This window comes from Triticum aestivum, chromosome 3B (assembly GCF_018294505.1).
Source record: "Triticum aestivum cultivar Chinese Spring chromosome 3B, IWGSC CS RefSeq v2.1, whole genome shotgun sequence".
In the NCBI taxonomy this organism is placed as follows: Eukaryota; Viridiplantae; Streptophyta; class Magnoliopsida; order Poales; family Poaceae; genus Triticum; species Triticum aestivum.
Window position 1 is genome coordinate 89072161 of NC_057801.1, and position 20064 is coordinate 89092224.

The following is a 20064-nucleotide window of genomic DNA, read 5'->3' on the forward strand; positions in this document are numbered from 1 at the left end:
GTGGAAGCAGAAATGAACCGAAGCAGCCGGCGAAGCGCGAACGCGCCCGCGACCACAGCAACAGAAGCGGGCCGACCCGGGATGGTGCTAGAAGGAGTGCTCGAACCACAACAGCCGCGCCCGCGACCACAACAGCAGAAACGCCCGCGAACCACAACAGCTCCAGTTCATACGAACAAGCGGACATGGTAACCCGGCGCGGCAACTCGTGTATAGCAGACTCGGCAACTTGAGGCCGGCACCGGCGGGAGACGCGGCAGTAGCAAAGCGTCCCATGGACGACCGGGCCAAGAACGATGGCGGTTTAGGGGCGAGGCCAGGAACGCTACAGGCGGCTCACGGCCGGTTTGCCGCAGACCAGCAATGGAAACGGGGTGACCCGGCGGAGGCGGGCCATGGTGGAGACAAACCGGCGGAGGTGGTGCAGCGGCTCTTGGCGTGGCAGCCCAACAGTGCACCGGTAGGGGTGGCTTGGTGATGAGGTGAAGGAGAATCCGAGTGCGCCTGTAGTTGATGAGTCCATGTTGTTGATCCTCCAAATTGTTGTCATATCCGCTCATAGTCGGCAAGGCGGATCACAGTGACAGCCGGCGATGCGACAGTGGAGGTCAGCAACAGCGGCAGGGTTGACTTGAAGCTGCGGCGACACACAGCAAATGCGGGGACGAGCTCGGCCAGGCGCGGGCGGCCCGTGGCGGCGGCTCAAAGTGAGGCCATCGCGAGAGGCGCGGGCGGAGGCTGTTACAAGGTGGAGGCGATGCAGAGTGTCTCGCCCCTGTTTCAACTTGCCGCGGTTGAAGACGGCGCCGTGAAACTCCGACGACTGTATGGTGGCTTTAGCGCGGCCGACGGTTTGGCACAGAAGAGGTGCAGTGACTCATGCGCGTCTATCTTGACGAGGCGTCCCGGTGTAACACCCGTCTGTGAGCAGGGCGGAGACGGAGCCTAGCCAGTGAGAACGGTAGTAGTGATACGTGCGCGGCAGCGAGGGTGCGATGGCCGACCCGGCGACGTGGTCGATGCTTCGTCGAAGATTGAGTCCGCGTCCCAGTTGTGGACTTCCGCGTGCATGGCCTTGTTGTTCAGGCCAAGCCTGATCCCTCGACGAGTTTCGCCAGGGCGTGTTCAAGTCTGTAGGTGTAGTAGAGACAAACCGGAGTCAACAGCAACGACCGGCCCGGCCGCGATAGGAGAAGCCGTAGTAGCTCGGAACCAATGAGCGGTTCGAGGGCGCAGGCGTAGTCGATGGATGAGTCCGAGTTATGGACGGCTCTGTTTCCTTTCCTTGACTTTGATTTTTTATTCCAATTTGTTGTAGCACGTCTGACCCTCTAATAGTTCCGATGTCTATCTTGTCTTCAACTCGGTTTCGCCGGATCATCCAGACATAGAGGCGCGTACTGCTGCATAACTCCAGCTTTAATCCAAAAGCAATGATTTATCGGCTCTGCCTATGGCTATTCCATGCCAGTTTATCCTGTGTGATTTCCTCTGTGCCGTTTCAACTGATTAATCACGAGCTTCTCGATCCCTCGGAGAGATCCCTTCAAGAACTCAACACCACTGTATGAGGCCCCACGGTGGGCGCCAACTGTCGTAGATTTGTCACGGTAGATGTCCTTAGTGTCAGGACTTAGTCGCGAGGCCAACGCATCTATGTGGTAGCTTGAGAGGGGTTGAGCGGAATCGAGAGACGCAACACAAGACAGGGATTTAGACAGCTTCGGGCCCCGGGAAACATCATCCGGTAAAAACCCTACATGCTGTTTGAGGCTAGGTCTCATTATCATCACGAGGGAGACGCCGTAAACCGGCTCTTTGTGTCTAGCACTAGAGATTGTTTCTTCGTGCTTGTAACTTGTCCCCTTTTTGGGGAGCCCTACCCCTCCTTATATATGTTGAAGGGGCGGTTTTACATGTGGAGTCCTATTAGGATTAGGACTAGTCTATCTCTAATACAAATCGGATACAAGTCCTGGTCTTAATTCCTTGTAAGGTAAATATTCCTTATGCCTTTCCTCATAAACCGGCCCACCATTAAACGTGAACCGGCCTTCTGGGCCTTGGGCCTTGTCATCCATCTAACCCGCCCACCGGGTTACTAATGAACCGCCAAGACCGGGCGGGTAGCCCGTGAACCGTCCAGTCCGGCCGGGTTATACTTCCGGCCGGTTTACGCCACGGGGCATATCCCCGACACAAATCGATTAGCAGGCAACCATTTAGGCCAGGTATCATATACATGTGCTGTCCAGAACTAGCACCGTGTAGTTCATTTGAATGTAATGAAATCTGTCATGTTTGTATGAAAATCCGGTATTTTATATGATTTCCATCATTGTTTATATGAAATATTAGTTTGTCTACGTGTTTGCGTGAATTTAGTCCGGTTGGTTGAGTTGCTGTCATAATGTGTGCGGCTACGGTTGGATGGCGTAATTTGCGGGTCATCGGTCGGTCTGCGGGCAGCTCGAGTGGCGTTGTGGGACAAAAAAACACAGCTCGTGCGAGCTCGTCTCCAACATGCGCGCTGGAGGATGCATGACAGGATGAGCACCCGAGCCATTCCTCGTTCATCGGTGGCAAAGGCACCGGTGGACAAAAGGGTCGCCAATATTTTGGCTACCCCGGGCAAGATCCAAACAGCCCCTCCCAACAGATTCAAATCCCTCATTCGCCATGGAATTTTTCCATATGTTGTTTTCATGGACTAGGAAGATGCCCGTGCATTGCACGGAACATCAAGATGCATTTTTTTACAAACTCCCGCATGCATGCAAGGGATAATTAATGTCCTCCTTTGCTAGTACCACAAGGCAAGCACCATTAATATTACATTGATTAGTGTTAGTGGCCTTGTATACCTGCAAATTGTAATTTTGATAGTGGCCCCTTGTATATAAAAATGGAGGGAGAAAGATGAGAGATAAGGTGAGGAGGAGTGAGGCGTGGTGGTGACTGGTGGTCGGACTGATGAGAGATAAGATGCATTATACTACTTATGTTACCTCCACTATGGCCAGCCTAAGTACACCGTCTCCCCCGCCCACAGGCGCGGTGGCTCGCAGGATGAGGTGAAGCTTGCTTACGAGTAGTAGTAGTAGTACTCCTACTTTTGTATGCCTTACGCCCGCTCCCTCGCCCACGCGCACGGTGGCTTGCAGCACGAGGAGAAAATTTTACTACTCCCTCCATTTACTCCTCATCCCTACTACTCCCTACATTTTTGTATACAAGGCCACTATCAAAATTACAATTTGCAACTATACAAGGCCACTAACATCAATCGAGCTTGTACATATATATTCAAAACAATATGATAATCTCTCTTGACACTGCTTGCGTCGGGTGATCTAACGCACCTCTAAATCCAACATGTAATGGTAGTACTACTAATATAGTAGGATTGAGATTATCAAACGGAAAAACAAATGTTTTTTAGATGAGCCCTATAAACCCTAGTGGGTACGTACTCCGTAAAAACACATTTTTCCAAAACTAAGTCGCTCCCTTTCATGAATTCTGTAGTATACGCCTCCGTCGACGCTCCCTTTCATGAATTCTGTACTTCCTGTCGCCGACATGTGGGGCATATAGCAACCGGGTCTATGTGTCAAGCACCAAATAATAGTGCAGAACAGCAGGGGGATGCACCCCACTCGTACCGGCCCAGTAGTAGTAATGAGCAATGAGACGTCAAATCACAATGCCGCACCTTCCCAGACGGATGAAGCAACCATTATTTCACACTTCGGTTCGCCATCATCTCAAACCACATAGTATTGCTTCTGCCTCAAAAGGGACACGCGCATCGCCTTGGTACATCATGACACATGGGACCGCATGACAGGCCATGCTCCCCCGCCGATCGTTGGGAAAATCACATCATTTTACTATACTTCCTCCGTATCGTTCTAGGTTGAGAATTTAACTGTCTATATATGTGATGAACAGTACTCTAGCCTTTTAAAAAATGTATACTTTTGTACAGTAGTATTATCGATGAATTGCGCCATGGAGCAAAAATTGAAATTGAAAAAAAGGTGGTACACATAGAGCGCTCGTCGCCAAATTATGCATATAGTACTATTAAAAAAGCTAGTACGTGCTTAATTGGGGTGCTAAATTCTATTAAATAAATACTAGTAGTATGTATCGTATTGAGGAGTTAAAGTAACGAGAAGAAACATAACATAGTTCTTCTAGAGCTCAGCATAACACACCCCTAAGCACACCTGAAATTAAACTATGCAACTAATCTGGTAGACACTGCATTAGAACCACCATGAGCAACGATACTAACACCTTACTCACTCGAAGGAGTCCCCGTCCACGTCCTCGACTTCATCCTTGTCCCTCTTCCTCTTGGCCGATACTTCTTTGCTTGAACCGCACACTTGGCTCTTGCTCTTCATCCAACCCTTGTAGATATTGAAACAAAGGTAGCCATCCATTGCAGTGTAGTGGATGTGGCCTATATCTAGTACATTCCGCTGCCATGCATGACGATGAGACATGTAATGAGGTTTCTCAAGTTTACCGTACGAAGGATGAACCATGGCTCCTGCCAGGGTCAGCATTGAAGGCTGGCCACCGGAGGGCAGCAGGCGATTCTTCTGGAGGTCGAAGGGGTTTCCTACAACGAGGCCTATCCGGCCCAGGACTTTTTTGTCGTTCGTAAAGTCTACAGTAATGAATTTGACTAGGTTGCTCTCAAGGAAGTTCTTAAAATCCAGGCATTCAACATTGGCATGGCATATGTGGTAGACCAAGCATAACTCATGCACGCAAACCTGGATCATGGTGGGCTTCTTCCTCTCTTCGTCCTTCAGATCCTTCTCTCGTCCCAGGACTGTGGTGTACTCAACATCTAGCCCAGCGACCCACTCATCATGTGAGTTTTCGAACATGCGTCTGAAGCGAGAAAGGCATCCTTTCATCGTCGCGGAAGAACGGTTTTAAATGACATCGAACTCATCGTCGGTGATGGTTCTAACCTTGTACTCACCGCCAATCATGGAGATTTGGGACGCCATGGATTTGGGAGGAGGGTTAGGATTAGTGGAACTGTCGTAATGTGAAAGGACGGGACGACTAGGAGCGAACCGCCGTAGTATTAAAGGACGTGCGGGGACGAGTAGGAGCGAACTGCCAGCGTGCGAACGGCAAGGTAGTGGCTTTCCATTCTCCCATGATACGGGCTTCCAAGAGCCCTTGGATCTGAGATCGAACGGTTGCATGGCGTGATTCTAGACCTATGGGTGAATATCCTATCCTGGAGGGTTATTCTGCAAATTTTCAGCAACTTAGCATGCGACCGTTTGATCTCAGATCCAAGGGCTGCCAGCAGCCCGTATCATGGTCGCGCCTACCACGACCGTCGCTTCGCTCGCGCGGTCGCGCCCTTGGAGATTTAACACGGTGCGTTAGGCTATCTGATGTTGGCATGTCATACATAGTCATCACTTAGTCACTCATACTACAACAAGGTTAGCTATAAGGTTGGCTATAAGTGTTTTTTTTAATTCTCTCTATCTCTTCCTTCGTACTCCAATGAAATGGTGCTTAGATGAGGTGCTAAGGGCATTAAATGGCTTAGCAATCAAGTCCCCAATGCATAGGTGCTTATTAGTAGTTTTTTGTTGCTAAGTTTTCTTCATTTAATTAGCTATAGACTCAAAATTGTCTTTTCATGTAGGTACCCGCGCTTAGCACTGTTTCTTCCTTGGGTCACCAAACTTGCCACATCAGACTTTATGCCGATGTGGCAAGCTTAGCACCTGTAGGAGCAAGTAAGTACTACAATAGTGGGCTATAAGCCCGCTTTACATGGCATTTTTGCATGTGTGGAGGAAAGAGGCAAGGAAAAAGTGGAGAAGTGGGCTCTCATGCAAGAGCCAGCCTCAACTACATGGTGGAGCATTGGGAGAGGCACCTGTATGGAGGTGGTCAGGAATCGGGAGACTCGCGTCGGTCGTAGCGCCACGGTTAAAATGAAAATGGCAAGTCAAATCATGGGGCCCCACCTGTCCAGCAGTAACTCGCTATCAAGTCACACAGCCCTACGTTTGCAGCAGCCTACTCCCTCGTCTTCTCGCGTCTCTATCGAACTGACTAGGCGGAATTGCCCCGCCTATCGCGCAGGAAAAGCCCCGCCCTCGACTTTTAAATACAACTACATCCGCTTAAGAATCCAATGATATAGTAGTACTTTTTGTGACATAGTAACTCATATTTAGTTAGTCAAATGGATGACCTAGAACTACATGCATGCTCTATAAACTGAGATGCCTAAAAATAAAAAACTGAGACGGAGAGGGTAGTTCAGCACGTATCTTTTTAGATCAATATAGTCGGGATTCACCAAGGAGCAAAACCAAGTGGTAGGCTGCTCCTGTCGTGTTGGCATAGCAACTCAAGCAGGGTCAGTCCGCACACGAAATGGCGACACACTTAACAGGACCCCTTTGGCCGACATGTGGCTCATCCACCGTCTTGTTCCATGTGCGATGCACCAAATTACAGTTCGGAGCAGCGGTTAGAACTGGAGGCACCCCGGTCGTAGCGCCGCAGTAGTAGAAACAAACGACGATGGGTCAAATCACAAAGCCCCGCCTTTCCCGCATTAAGCTGGACGGACGAAGAAACCATCATTTCACTCTAGGGCGCAAGAGCATAAAGAAACAAGAAAACAATGATGCGTGTGGCAGCTACCTAGGGCACCCTAGGGTAGGGGTCTCCACTACATATCCTTTTTTTAAAAGCGCCTCCACTACAAATCGGCTTCTCCCTCGTCCTCTTGAAGAAAACTGATGATGAGTGCGGCGGTAGGGTTTGTAGGAGTACTACGGTGTGCGGGGCCACGTTGTAGTAAACGGGTTCGAGTCGATGCATGTGTGCGTCGCTTGGTTTTACGGGAACGAGGCGGCATTTTGGGTTCGGGGACCAGTGGAGATATAGTACGTACAAAAACTTGTGGACATAGGTTCGACCGAAAGGCAATGATGCATTGAACGCATGAGATTTTGAAACCAAATTATGACTAAACACACACTATAGCATGTAAAGCTTTGAGTCATATATGCAGGATGTAGATGTTCATTTAGTTCTTATAGTTCATCTCATTCAAAATCAATTAGTTTTATAAAAATGTTAAGATTCATGGGGTTGTGCATTGTAAAGAATAAAGTAAAAAACAAATAATGGCAATTCATTTAGAAAAAAACAATTATGATACAGAAGATTCTAGAACAAAGGAGAAGTGCTTGTGTTTTGAGGTTTGTGCATTATGCTTAAGTTCAACCATGGAGTCTTCTAAATTGTGCATGTGGCAGATCTGGTGGAATGTTGATGATATCCAACGGCCAGTAGTGCTCGGATTCACCATCTCTGCACTATCGGATTAGCTTCATCCAGCGACCATCTTTCAAAGTTATTGGCACACTATATAGTTCTTGTGCCATAGTTGCATGTTTTGGAAAAAAACTACTAGTGGGTTGTACTATCTATTTAGGAATAGAAGATGTATACATGGAAGTTGTAGGGAAAGAGATGACATGGAGCATCTCAATTCATATGAGTAGGGATTAGAAAAGAGATGTCATTTGGTTCACATCATGGGAACTTTTCTATTGAATCTAGAGATGACATGTATCTCAATTCCTATGAGGAGGGATTAGAAAAGATATGTAATTTGGTTCAGATCATAGGAACTTTTCTATTGAATATATGCTAATGTTTATTTTCCTTTGAAATTAAGGGAGTATAGGAATCCATTCATTTGAACCAAGTGGCTCTAAAGCTATAGAAATGATATCATGTTTATTTCCTTTGAAATGTGCAGTATATGAATCTATTCCTATGAACCAATTGGCTCTAAAGGAAAAAATCCAATAAAAATCATATCATATAGAGTTCCTATGATATTCGTCGACACCAAAGGATGGTTGAAATTGATGCGGGTGATATGATGGTCTTATTTTGTAGACTCCTCCCCCATCTTTATAGTTACCTCTCGAAGATGAATGAAATGATATATACAGGGTATTCTACATGTGTAATTTGGTACACAAAAACTCGGTAAAAGTTTGCGAGGTTCGAATTTTCAATAAAGCTATATGCACTGCATTTCGAAACGGAGGGAGCATACGGCAGTTGCTAACACTCACGTGGAAGATTTGTGTGTAGGAGGAGTGTCTGTTCTGTTAAATGACATGGCAAAACTGACACTGTCGGATGCCGATCTAATGGTTCTTACGGCGTTCGTCAGGAAAAGGCTTGTGGCGAATGTTTCTTGGATAATGATTTACGGACACATGCATTGCAATGGTACGTGACCCCCTCCCTCTCACGCACACGCAACCCCACGAATCACGACTCTCCCGAGTCCTCTCACAGACTCGCACGTCGCACCCACCGTCTATCTGCAGGTAGACGTCACGCACATATGTGCTCTTCACACCCTACCCTCAGAACTTCTAAAAAACAAAAGACGTCGCGCACATTTTATTTTAGCTCACACGTCACACACTTATACAATTACTCTTGCAGCGAACGTTCTTTGGGCATAGTATATTGTACTCTCATGAAGAGAAGCGGTGCACGCACGCACTAGTTCTCTCACACCCGCTCACTGGTACACGTAGGAGCGCATTTTTTTGAAGCTGGTACAACAAAATCACTCCACTATATATATAAGCAGGAGCCTTAGCGCTTGCTTTACTAGGGTTCCTCTTGTTCACTCTCTCATGATCTCCAAATCTAAGCAAGACATAGGTGGCCACACTCTCTCTCAGCTCACGGCTGGTCACAAATCCGACCGGACAACCTCGACCGGGGCAGGGGTGTAGGTGCATCGTTCACGCTGTCGTCAGCGGCGAGGGAGGAGACCAACGGCTGCCCGCGCGTCCCAATCGGTGGCCGTGTCGTTCTCTCCGAGAGAGCGCCGGCTCGAGAGTTCCTCTGACCCCTTCTTCCTCCCTACGGTATTGTGGCCAAGATGCGGCATCCCGACGTCGTCTTTGCCACATGCCGACGACCCTCAGGTATATATTCCTTTGAAACCTGCCTTGCTCTACTGCCCCAGCTCCCTACATGTGGGTCTTTTTCTACTTTCGTCCGCTGTTCCAAAGCCACCTAGACTTTTACTATTATTAGAGGTAAAGCTAGTTCATACAGTCAACTCTAAGAGTTGGTTCAAACAGGGAAGAACGTGCGAAAGTTGTAGCATGAATCTAGGACTTGGTTCTAAGAGGAAACGGAGGAAAGTAGTAGATACTGGCTACCCAACCGGTCTCTTGGTTGAAAAGACGAATAAAGCATGGTGGATGGCGAAGGGTGGGGGGAAGTGGACCTATCTCTTGGTTGAAAAAGGAAAGAAAGTGAAAGGTGTTGGGGGACAAGGCAAATGAGAATGAGCAGGTCTAGATTTCCTGTGCTCACATAGGAAAATGTCACCGGGGAGATAAAAAATGGGACAAATGCAGACATGTTGTCTGAGTGTTTGCCGCTCTCGGCAGCCACATCTGCCTCACCACTTTATGCCCCTGCTGTCCCTACGCCCATATCGCTATCGTTAATGTAAAATCACATGAAGCATTAAGCAATGCCACCTAATGTCACTATAAGTAATGGTCTAGTGCCGTCGATAAATTGAAGCAATGCCACCACCATTTTATGAAGTGCTTCCGTCTTGCTTTATTTCCCATGAATTGTGTTTTTGCAGTTACACTTAACTCTCACACCGCTAACATTGCTTCATCCCAGTGGAACTGCACAAATTTGATTGCACATTTACTGACCATGTGCTACTCTCATGACAGTAATACTAATGCTATTGTTCTACATGTTAATCTTGTGGCATTGTTGATGTGATGTGATGCTACTTACTTAAGGACTCTTCATACTATCAATCTAGTGCCAATTATAACACAATAGATACTATTGTTAATCATACGCCACTGCAAATATCTGTCACTGTTTAAATAACCGTATTTCGTATTTGCGCAAACAGGGATGTCTGTCTCCATATCGTTTTGGGATGTCTGTCTCCATATCATTTCTATCCGCGCAATCAAAAGCACACACCTCAGTTTTAGTACAACTGCGCAAAATGAGATGGCTATCCCTCGTTGTCGTCGTCTAACCTCCAGTCTTCAAGGTATTCCTACATTGGTAGTAACTAAGGTTGAATGACCAGCGCAATCTAAAAGAAGTTGATTCATACGTTTTACTTCCTGATTGCAGTGCATGGATGAGCAAAAACAACTGCATCCTAGTTTGGAATGCACTTTCTACCAGTTCATCCACGGACCGAGGACTAGCTGGTACGGCTGCACGGCGGTTTTTTGGACAGGTGCGTGGACAAGAGGCATTGTGGTCTGCTTATTTCTACAAATAGCAGTGCTTAAATTTAGTGGAATGCACAAGAATTTCACCTGGTCAGTACACTACATGGTTTAGTTCAGCATTCCAGCTGAGACCACAATTATAACTGGTTATTCTGGAATGAGAGAACCTAACCCTGGATGGTGGCAACAAGAAAAAACCAGAGTGAACTCCAGGAAATTTAAGCCTGTCGGGAGGCCCTTTGCTCAGAGAAGCCTTGCTTGTTTTTTCCTGATTTGTAATCCTCCTCACAACTTTGTCTTTTGCTATGAACTAGTATATGTTTGTTATGTTCTATGAATCATTGAGATGTATAAAATTGCTTAACTTATGCTTTTCAAGTTTTTTATGAAGATGAGTTTAATGTGAGTGTTCCACATGAGCGCTGGACTAGCGTGTGAACGTTTGGAATTTACATTGTGGCCTCAGTTAACTGCATGAACCACTGTAACAAGATACATAGTTGCTTATATGTCAGACAGCAAATTGTTGATTGTTAGTTGGTCAATAGCGTAGTGTTGAAGCGAGCTGAGCCAATGTGCCGTGTTTTGCACAACTGCTTACAAGTGGGGTAGCACCAACAGTGTTTACAAGTACTTATGTATACGTCAGTGCACAGTTCTCGAACGAGTGCTCTATTTCATCAAAACACACACTGCTCGTATGATAAACCGTGACAACTTATGTATTACCATGCCATATTCATGAAAAAACTAGTGAGGACGCATCTGTTTAGGCAACAATTACGATGGTTCTCACACGATTCACGGGCACACAAAAGTAGCAGCAGTTCCCATAGACGGATTCAAACAAAGTACTAGCCCCATAGGGGTCGATAACAGGCAAGGTTCGGATAATTAGACACAATCCAAACTAGTACTATTAAACACTAGCTGGGGCAACTATTTCATGCCTCGATCTAATTTGGGCTCGACACAAGACGAACCTTGCCATGAACATCATCGAGGACGTCCTGCAGCAGCTCAATCCTGTGAACCTTCATGAAGACAACCTTGTGGCCTTGCCACTGATAAACTTGTTTGTGGAGGCATGCCACATCATCTTCCTGCGTAAGCTTGACAAGAACAGTATGCCTCACAAATGAAGGAGTAGCTTTGAACTTCTTGTGCTTCAGTACACCCTGGACAACACGCCTGACAACAGTGAGGCTGGAATACAACTCTTCATTGGTATAACCGCAAATGGCTTTCAGGATCCAACAGCCTAAGAACTCTATTTTCCCAGTGCGTATATTCAGGTCATCCGCCTCATAGCGAGTGACATGTACAACCACACAATCCTTGTCTGCATCAGGGTTCTAATTGAAACAGAAACAAATTCTGAATTACTTTTCAGCAGTATAAGAAACACAAGTTATTTAAACCACTATGTATAGCATGGCATCGAAGCTAATAAAATTTTGCATTATTAATCACCACATACTTAGATGAAAAACCACACTCGAGATCGGAAAGAAGAAAATCCCCTTCGGCAGCTCAGCGGGGGGGGGGGGGACACATCCTCGAAGGGGGAAAACTGCTCCTGCAGTGCCACGGGGGCTGTAACCTCAAACGAGGCGTTGACCATCTCAGTAGTGGCCATGAGCGTATCTGGGGTCGGCTCGGTGGCTGCCTCCATCTTCTTGGAGCTCTCTGTCTCGTGGGGATCATCCTCCCGCGTCTGCTCCAATATCGGCAGATCTTTGCCTGATTCTCCTTGGTCCATCATGAAACTAATGAATACTAGGAGACCGCTGAAAGGAAAACATAATCGCAATGACAATGAAACAAAAAAGAGTGAGGATCGGTTACTGCTTTGCAAAAGTTCTTTCTTTTCTCTGAACGAAAATACCAACATCATGGATCCGCTTACCATCCCTTCGTTGGGAGAGAAGAACAGTGGCAGATGTGGGTGTTGCCTTTCTTGAAGACGGTGAGGGAGAAGGGGATTCAGCAAAGAGTGAAATGATGGTTGCTTCGTCCGTCAAACTTAGACTAGGGGGGTGGGGTTTTGTGATATGACGGCTCGTTACTGCCGCGCTACGACCGGGGTGACTCTTCGCCTGCATACTGCCTTCTAATTTGGTGGATGGCATCTGGGCCCGCGCGCTGCATGGCCCGCATGTCGGAGAACAAAAGTATAACGGCATTCAGTAGAGGGAGACATTTCAATGACCTAGGAGGAGCCAGAAGCGGTAAAGTGTCTCCACTGTACTAGTAGTAATTGTTTTTCTGGGTAGCTGTAGAGTGTCTCCACTGTACTAGTAGTAATTGTTTCTCTGGGCCCAAGACAAAACAGCCCATCCACACTAGTAAATAGTAAAATCAATTCGAAAGCCCTATATTTGTTGGAAATATGCCCTAGAGGCAATAATAAATTAGTTATTATTATATTTCCTTGTTCACGATAATCGTTTATTATCCATGCTATAATTGTATTGATAGGAAACTCAGATACATGTGTGGGTACATAGACAACACCATGTCCCTAGTAAGCCTCTAGTTGACTAGCTTGTTGATCAATAGATGGTTACGGTTTCCTGACCATGGACATTGGATGTCATTGATAACGGGATCACATCATTGGGAGAATGATGTGATGGACAAGACACAATCCTAAGCCTAGCACAAAGATCATGTAGTTCGTATGCTAAAGCTTTTCTAATGTCAAGTATCTTTTCCTTAGACCATGAGATTGTGCAACTCCCGGATACCATAGGAATGCTTTGGGTGTACCAAACGTCACAACGTAACTGGGTGGCTATAAAGGTGCACTACATGTATCTCCGAAAGTGTCTGTTGGGTTGGCACGAATCGAGACTGGGATTTGTCACTCCGTGTAAACGGAGAGGTATCTCTGGGCCCACTCGGTAGGACATCATCATAATGTGCACAATGTGACCAAGGGGTTGATCACGGGATGATGTGTTACAGAACGAGTAAAGAGACTTGCCGGTAACGAGATTGAACAAGGTATTGGTATACCGACGATCGAATCTCGGGCAAGTACAATACCGTTAGACAAAGGGAATTGTATACGGGATCAATGGAGTCCTTGACATCGTGGTTCATCCGATGAGATCATCGTGGAGCATGTGGGAGCCAACATGGGTATCCAGATCCCGCTGTTGGTTATTGACCGGAGAACGTCTCGGTCATGTCTACATGTCTCCCGAACCCGTAGGGTCTACACACTTAAGGTTCGATGACGCTAGGGTTATAAAGGAAGTTTGTATGTGGTTACTGAATGTTGTTCGGAATCCCGGATGAGATCCCGGATGTCACGAGGAGTTCCGGAATGGTCCGGAGGTAAAGATTTATATATGGAAAGTCCTATTTTGGTCACCGGAAAAGTTTTGGGCTTTATCGGTAACGTACCGGGACCACCGGGAGGGTCCCGGGGGTCCACCAAGTGGGGCCACCGGCTCCGAAGGGCTGCATGGGCCAAGTGTGGGAGGGGACCAGCCCCAGGTGGGCTAGTGCGACCCCCCACAAGGGCCCAAGGCGCCTAGGGTTTGGGGAGGGGGCGCACCCACCTAACTTGGGGGGCAAGTTTCCCCTCTCCCCCCCCCTTGGCCGCCCCTCAGATGGGATCTAGGCTGGCCGCCGCCCCTAGGGTGGAACCCTAGGTGGAGGCGCAGCCCCCCTCTCCCCCTATATATACTTGAGGGGTTTTGGGCTGCCAAGATATGAGTTTCACCTCTCCCTGGCGCAGCCCTACCTCTCTCCCTCCTCCTCTCCCGTGGTGCTTGGCGAAGCCCTGCAGGATTGCCACGCTCCTCCATCACCACCACGCCGTTGTGCTGCTGCTGGATGGAGTCTTCCTCAACCTCTCCCTCTCTCCTTGCTGGATCAAGGCATGGGAGATGTCACCGGGCTGTATGTGTGTTGAACGCAGAGGTGCCGTCCGTTCGGCACTAGGATCTCCGGTGATTTGGATCACGACGAGTACGACTCCTTCAACCCCGTTCTCTTGAACGCTTCCGCTTAGCGATCTACAAGGGTATGTAGATGCACTCTCCTTCCCCTTGTTGTTGGTTTCTCCATAGATAGATCTTGGTGACACGTAGGAAAATTTTGAATTTCTGCTACGTTCCCCAACAGTGGCATCATGAGCTAGGTTTATTGCGTAGATTCTTTGCACGAGTAGAACACAAAGTAGTTGTGGGCATTGATTTTGTTCAATATGCTTACCGTTACTAGTCCAATCTTGTTTCGACGGTATTGTGGGATGAAGCGGCCCGGACCGACCTTACACGCACACTTACGTGAGACAGGTTCCACCGACTGACATGCACTTGGTGCATAAGGTGGCTAGCGGGTGCCAGTCTCTCCCACTTTAGTCGGAACGGATTCAATGAAAAGGGTCCTTATGAAGGGTAAATAGCAATTGGCATATCACGTTGTGGTTTTGCGTAGGTAAGAAACGTTCTTGCTAGAAACCCATAGCAGCGACGTAAAAACATGCAAACGACAATTAAAGGACGTCTAACTTGTTTTTGCAGGGTATGCTATGTGATGTGATATGGCCAAAAGAATGTGATGAATGATATATGTGATGTATGAGATTGATCATGTTATTGTAATAGGAATCACGACTTGCATGTCGATGAGTATGACAACCGGCAGGAGCTATAGGAGTTGTCTTTATTTATTGTATGACCTGCGTGTCATTGAACAACGCCATGTAATTACCTTACTTTATTGCTAATCGGTAGCCATAGTAGTAGAAGTAATAAGTTGGCGAGACAACTTCATGGAGACACGATGATGGAGATCATGATGATGGAGATCATGGTATCATGCCGGTGACAATGATGATCATGGAGCCCCGAAGATGGAGATCAAAAGGAGCAATATGATATTGGCCATATCATGTCACTATTTGATTGCATGTGATGTTTATCATGTTTATACATCTTATTTGCTTAGAACGACGGTAGTAAATAAGATGATCCCTCATTAAAATTTCAAGAAAGTGTTCCCCCTAACTGTGCACCGTTGCGAAAGTTCGTCGTTTCTAAGCACCACGTGATGATCGGGTGTGATGGATTCTTACATTCACATACAACGGGTGTAAGACAGATTTACACACACGAAACACTTAGGTTAACTTGACGAGCCTAGCATGTACAGACATGGCCTCGGAACACAAGAGACCGAAAGGTCGAGCATGAGTCGTATAGTAGATACGATCAACATGAAGATGTTCACCGATGATGACTAGTCCGTCTCACGTGATGATCGGACACGGCCTAGTTGACTCGGATCATGTAATCACTTAGATGACTAGAGGGATGTCTATCTGAGTGGGAGTTCATGAGATGAACTTAATTATCCTGAACATAGTCAAAAGATCTTTGCAAATTATGTCGTAAGCTCGCGCTTTAGTTCCACTGTTTTGTTCCTAGAGAAAATATAGTTGAAAGTTGACAGTAGCGATTATGCGGACAGTAGATAGCTCATGTCCTTAATGCACCGCTCAGTGTGCTAAACCCCAAACATCGTTTGTGGATGTTGCGAACATCGGACATACATGTTTTGATAACTACGTGATAGTTCAGTTAAACGGTTTAGAGTTGAGGCACCAAAGACGTTTTCGAAACGTCGTGGAACATATGAGATGTTTTGAGGGCTGAAATTGGGATTTCAGGCTCGTGCCCATGTCAAGAGGTATGAGACCTCCGACGATTTTCTTAGCATGCAAACTGAGGGAGAAAGCTCAATCGATGAGCTTGTGCTCAGATTGTCTGAGTGCAACAATCACTTGAATCGAGTGGGAGTTGATCTTCCAGATGAGATAGTGATGTTTCTCCAAAGTCATTGCCACCAAGCTGCTAGAGCTTTGTGATGAACTATAACAAATCAGGGATGGATATGATGATCCTTGAGGTATTCGCGATGTTTGACACCGCGAAAGTAGAAATCAAGAAGGAGCATCAATTGTTGATGGTTGGTGAAACCAATAGTTTCAAGAAGGGCAAGGGCAAGAAGGGATACTTCATGAAACAGCAAATCAGCTGCTGCTCTAATGAAGAAACCCAAGGTTGAACCCAAACCCGAGACTAAGTGCTTCTGTAATAAGGGGAACAACCACTGGAGCAGAATTACCCTAGATACTTGGTAGATGAGAAGGTTGGCAAGGTCGATAGAAGTATATAGGTTATATGTTAAGTTAATGTGTACTTTACTAGTACTCCTAGTAGCACCAGGGTATTAGATACCGGTTCGGTTGCTAAGTGTTAGTAACTCGAAATAAAAGCTATGGAATAAACGGAGACTAGCTAAAGGTGAGCTGACGATATGTGTTGGAAGTGTTTCCAAGGTTGATGTGATCAAGCATCGCACGCTCCCTCTACCATCGAGATTGACGTTAAACCTAAATAATTGTTATTTGGTGTTTGCGTTGAGCATAGACAGGATTGGATTATGTCTATCGCAATACGGTTATTCATTTAAGGAGAATAATGGTTACTCTGTTCATTTGAATAATACCTTCAATGGTCTAGCACCTAAAAGGAATGGTTTATTGAATCTCGATTGTAGTGATACACATTTTCATGCCAAAAAGGATATAAGATAGTAATGATAGTACCACTTACTTGTGGCACTGCCATGTAAGTCATATTGGTGTAAAACGCATGAAGAAGCTCCATGTTGATGGATCTTTGGACTCACTCGTTTTTGAAAAGTTTGAGACATGCAAACCATGTCTATTGGTGTATACGCATGAAGAAATTCCATGCAGATGGATCGTTTGGACTCACTTGATTTTGAATCACTTGAGATATACAAATCATACCACATAGGCAAGATGACTGAAAAGCCTCGTTTTCAATAAGATGGAACAAGAAAGCAACATGTAGGAAGTAACACATTTTGATGTGTGCAGTCCAATGAGTGCTGAGGCATGCAGTGAATATCGTTATGTTCTTACTTCATAGATGATTCGAGTAGATGTTGAGTATATTTACTTGATGAAACACAAGTCTGAATTATTGAATGGTTCAAGTAATTTCAGAGTGAAGTTAAAGATCATCGTGACAAGAGGATAAAATGTCTATGATATGATCATAGAGATGAGTATCTGAGTTACGAGCTTTGGCACGCAATTAAGACATTGTGGAAATTGTTTCACAATTAATACCGCTTGGAACACCATAGTGTGATGGTGTGTCCGAACATCATAGTTACACCCTATTGGATATGGTGTGTAGCATGATGTCTCTTATCGAATTACCACTATCGTTCATGGGTTAGGCATTAGAGACAACCGCATTCACTTTAATAGGGCACCACGTAATTCCGTTGAGACGACACCGTTTGAACTGTGGTTTGGAGAAACCTAAGTTGTCGTTTCTTAAAGGTTTGGGGCTGCGACGCTTATGTGAAAAAGTTTCAGGTTGATAAGCTCAAACCCAAAGCGGATAAAATGTATCTTCATAGGACACCCAAAATAGTTGGGTCTACCTCCTAATTCAGATCCGAAAGCAATAGGGATTGTTTCTTGAATCAGGTCCTTTCTCAAGGAAAGGTTTGTCTCGAGAATTGAGTGGGAGGATAGTGGAGACTTGATGAGGTTATTGAACCATCACTTCAACCAGTGTGTAGCAGGGCACAGGAAGTTGTTCCCGTGGCACCTACACCAATTGAAGTGGAAGTTTATGATATTGATCATGAAGCTTCGTATCAAGTAACTACCGAACCTCGTAGGACGACAAGGACGCGTACTGCTTCGGAGTGGTATGGTGATCCTGTCTTGAAGGTCATGTTGCTAGACAACAATGAACCTACGAGCTATGGAGAAGCGATGGTGTGCCCAAATTCCGACAAATGGTTAGGAGCCATGAAATCCGAGATAGGATCCATGTATCAGAACAAAGCATGGACTTTGGTGGACTTGCTCGATGATCGGCAAGCCATTGAGATAAATGGATCTTTAAGAAGAAGACGGACGTGGATGGTAATGTCACCATCTATGAAGCTCGACTTGTGGCGAAGAGTTTTTCACAAGTTCAAGGAGTTGACTACGATGAGATTTTCTCATCCATAGCGATGCTTAAAGTCCGTCGGAATCATGTTAGCACAAGCTGCATTTATGAAATCTGGCAGATGGATGTCAAAACGAGTTTCCTTACCAGTTTTCGTAAGGAAAGGTTGTATGCGATACAATCAGAAAGGTTTTGTCGATCCTAAGGATGCTAAAAGGTATGCTGGCTCCAGCGATCCTTCTAAGGACTAGAGTAAGCATCTCGGAGTTGGAATATGCACTTTGATAGGATGATCAAAGATTTTGGGTTTATACAAAGTTTATGAGAAACTTGTATTTCCAAAGAAGTGAGTGGGAGCACTATAGAATTTCTGATAAGTATATGTTGTTGACATATTGTTGATCAGAAATGATGTAGAATTTCTGGAAAGCATATAGGGTTATTTGAAAAGTGTTTTTCAATGGAAAACCTGGATTAGGCTACTTGAACAATAAGCATCAAGATCTATAAGATATATCAAAATGCTTAATAATACTTTCAAATGAGCACATACCTTGACATGATCTTGAAGGTGTTCAAGATGGATCAATCAAAGAAGGAGTTCTTGCCTGAGTTGTAAGGTATGAAGTTAAGAGTTAAAGCTCGACCACAGCAGAAGAGAGACAAAGGACGAAGGTCGTCCCCTACGCTACAGACGTAGGCTCTATAGTATGCTATGCTAAGTACCGCACCTAATGTGTGCCTTGCCACATGTCTGGCAAGAGGGTACAAAGGTGACCAAGGAGTGGATCACCAGATAGTGGTCAAAATTATCCTTAGAGGAATAAGGATTTATTTCTCGATTATGGAGGTGATAAAGAGTTCGGCGTAAAGGGTTACGACGATACAAGCTTTAACACTTATCTGAATGACTCTGAGTAGCAAACCAGATATGTATAGTGGAACAACCATTTGGAATAGCTCCAAGTGGAGCATGGAAGCAGCATTCACAATATGACATAAAGATTTGCGAAGTGCATACGGATCTGAATGTTGCAGACCCATTGACTAAAACCTCTCTCACAAGCAGAATATGATCAAACCCCAGAACTAATTGAGTCTTAATCACATGATGATGTGAACTAGTTTAATGACACTAGTAAACTCTTTGGATGTTAGTCACATGGTGATGTGACCTGTCAGTGTTAATCACATGGCGATGTGAACTAGATTATTGACTCTAGTGCAAGTGGGAGACTGTTGGAAATATGCCCTAGAGGCAATAATAAATTAGTTATTATTATATTTCCTTGTTCACGATAATCGTTTATTATCCATGCTATAATTGTACTGATAGGAAACTCAGATACATGTGTGGGTACATAGACAACACCATGTCCCTAGTAAGCCTCTAGTTGACTAGCTCGTTGATCAATAGATGGTTACGGTTTCCTGACCATGGACATTGGATGTCATTGATAACGGGATCACATCATTAGGAGAATGATGTGATGGACAAGACCCAATCCTAAGCCTAGCACAAAGATCGTGTAGTTCGTATGCTAAAGCTTTTCTAATGTCAAGTATCTTTTCCTTAGACCATGAGATTGTGCAACTCCCGGATACCGTAGGAATGCTTTGGGTGTACCAAACGTCACAACGTAACTGGGTGGCTATAAAGGTGCACTACAGGTATCTCCGAAAGTGTC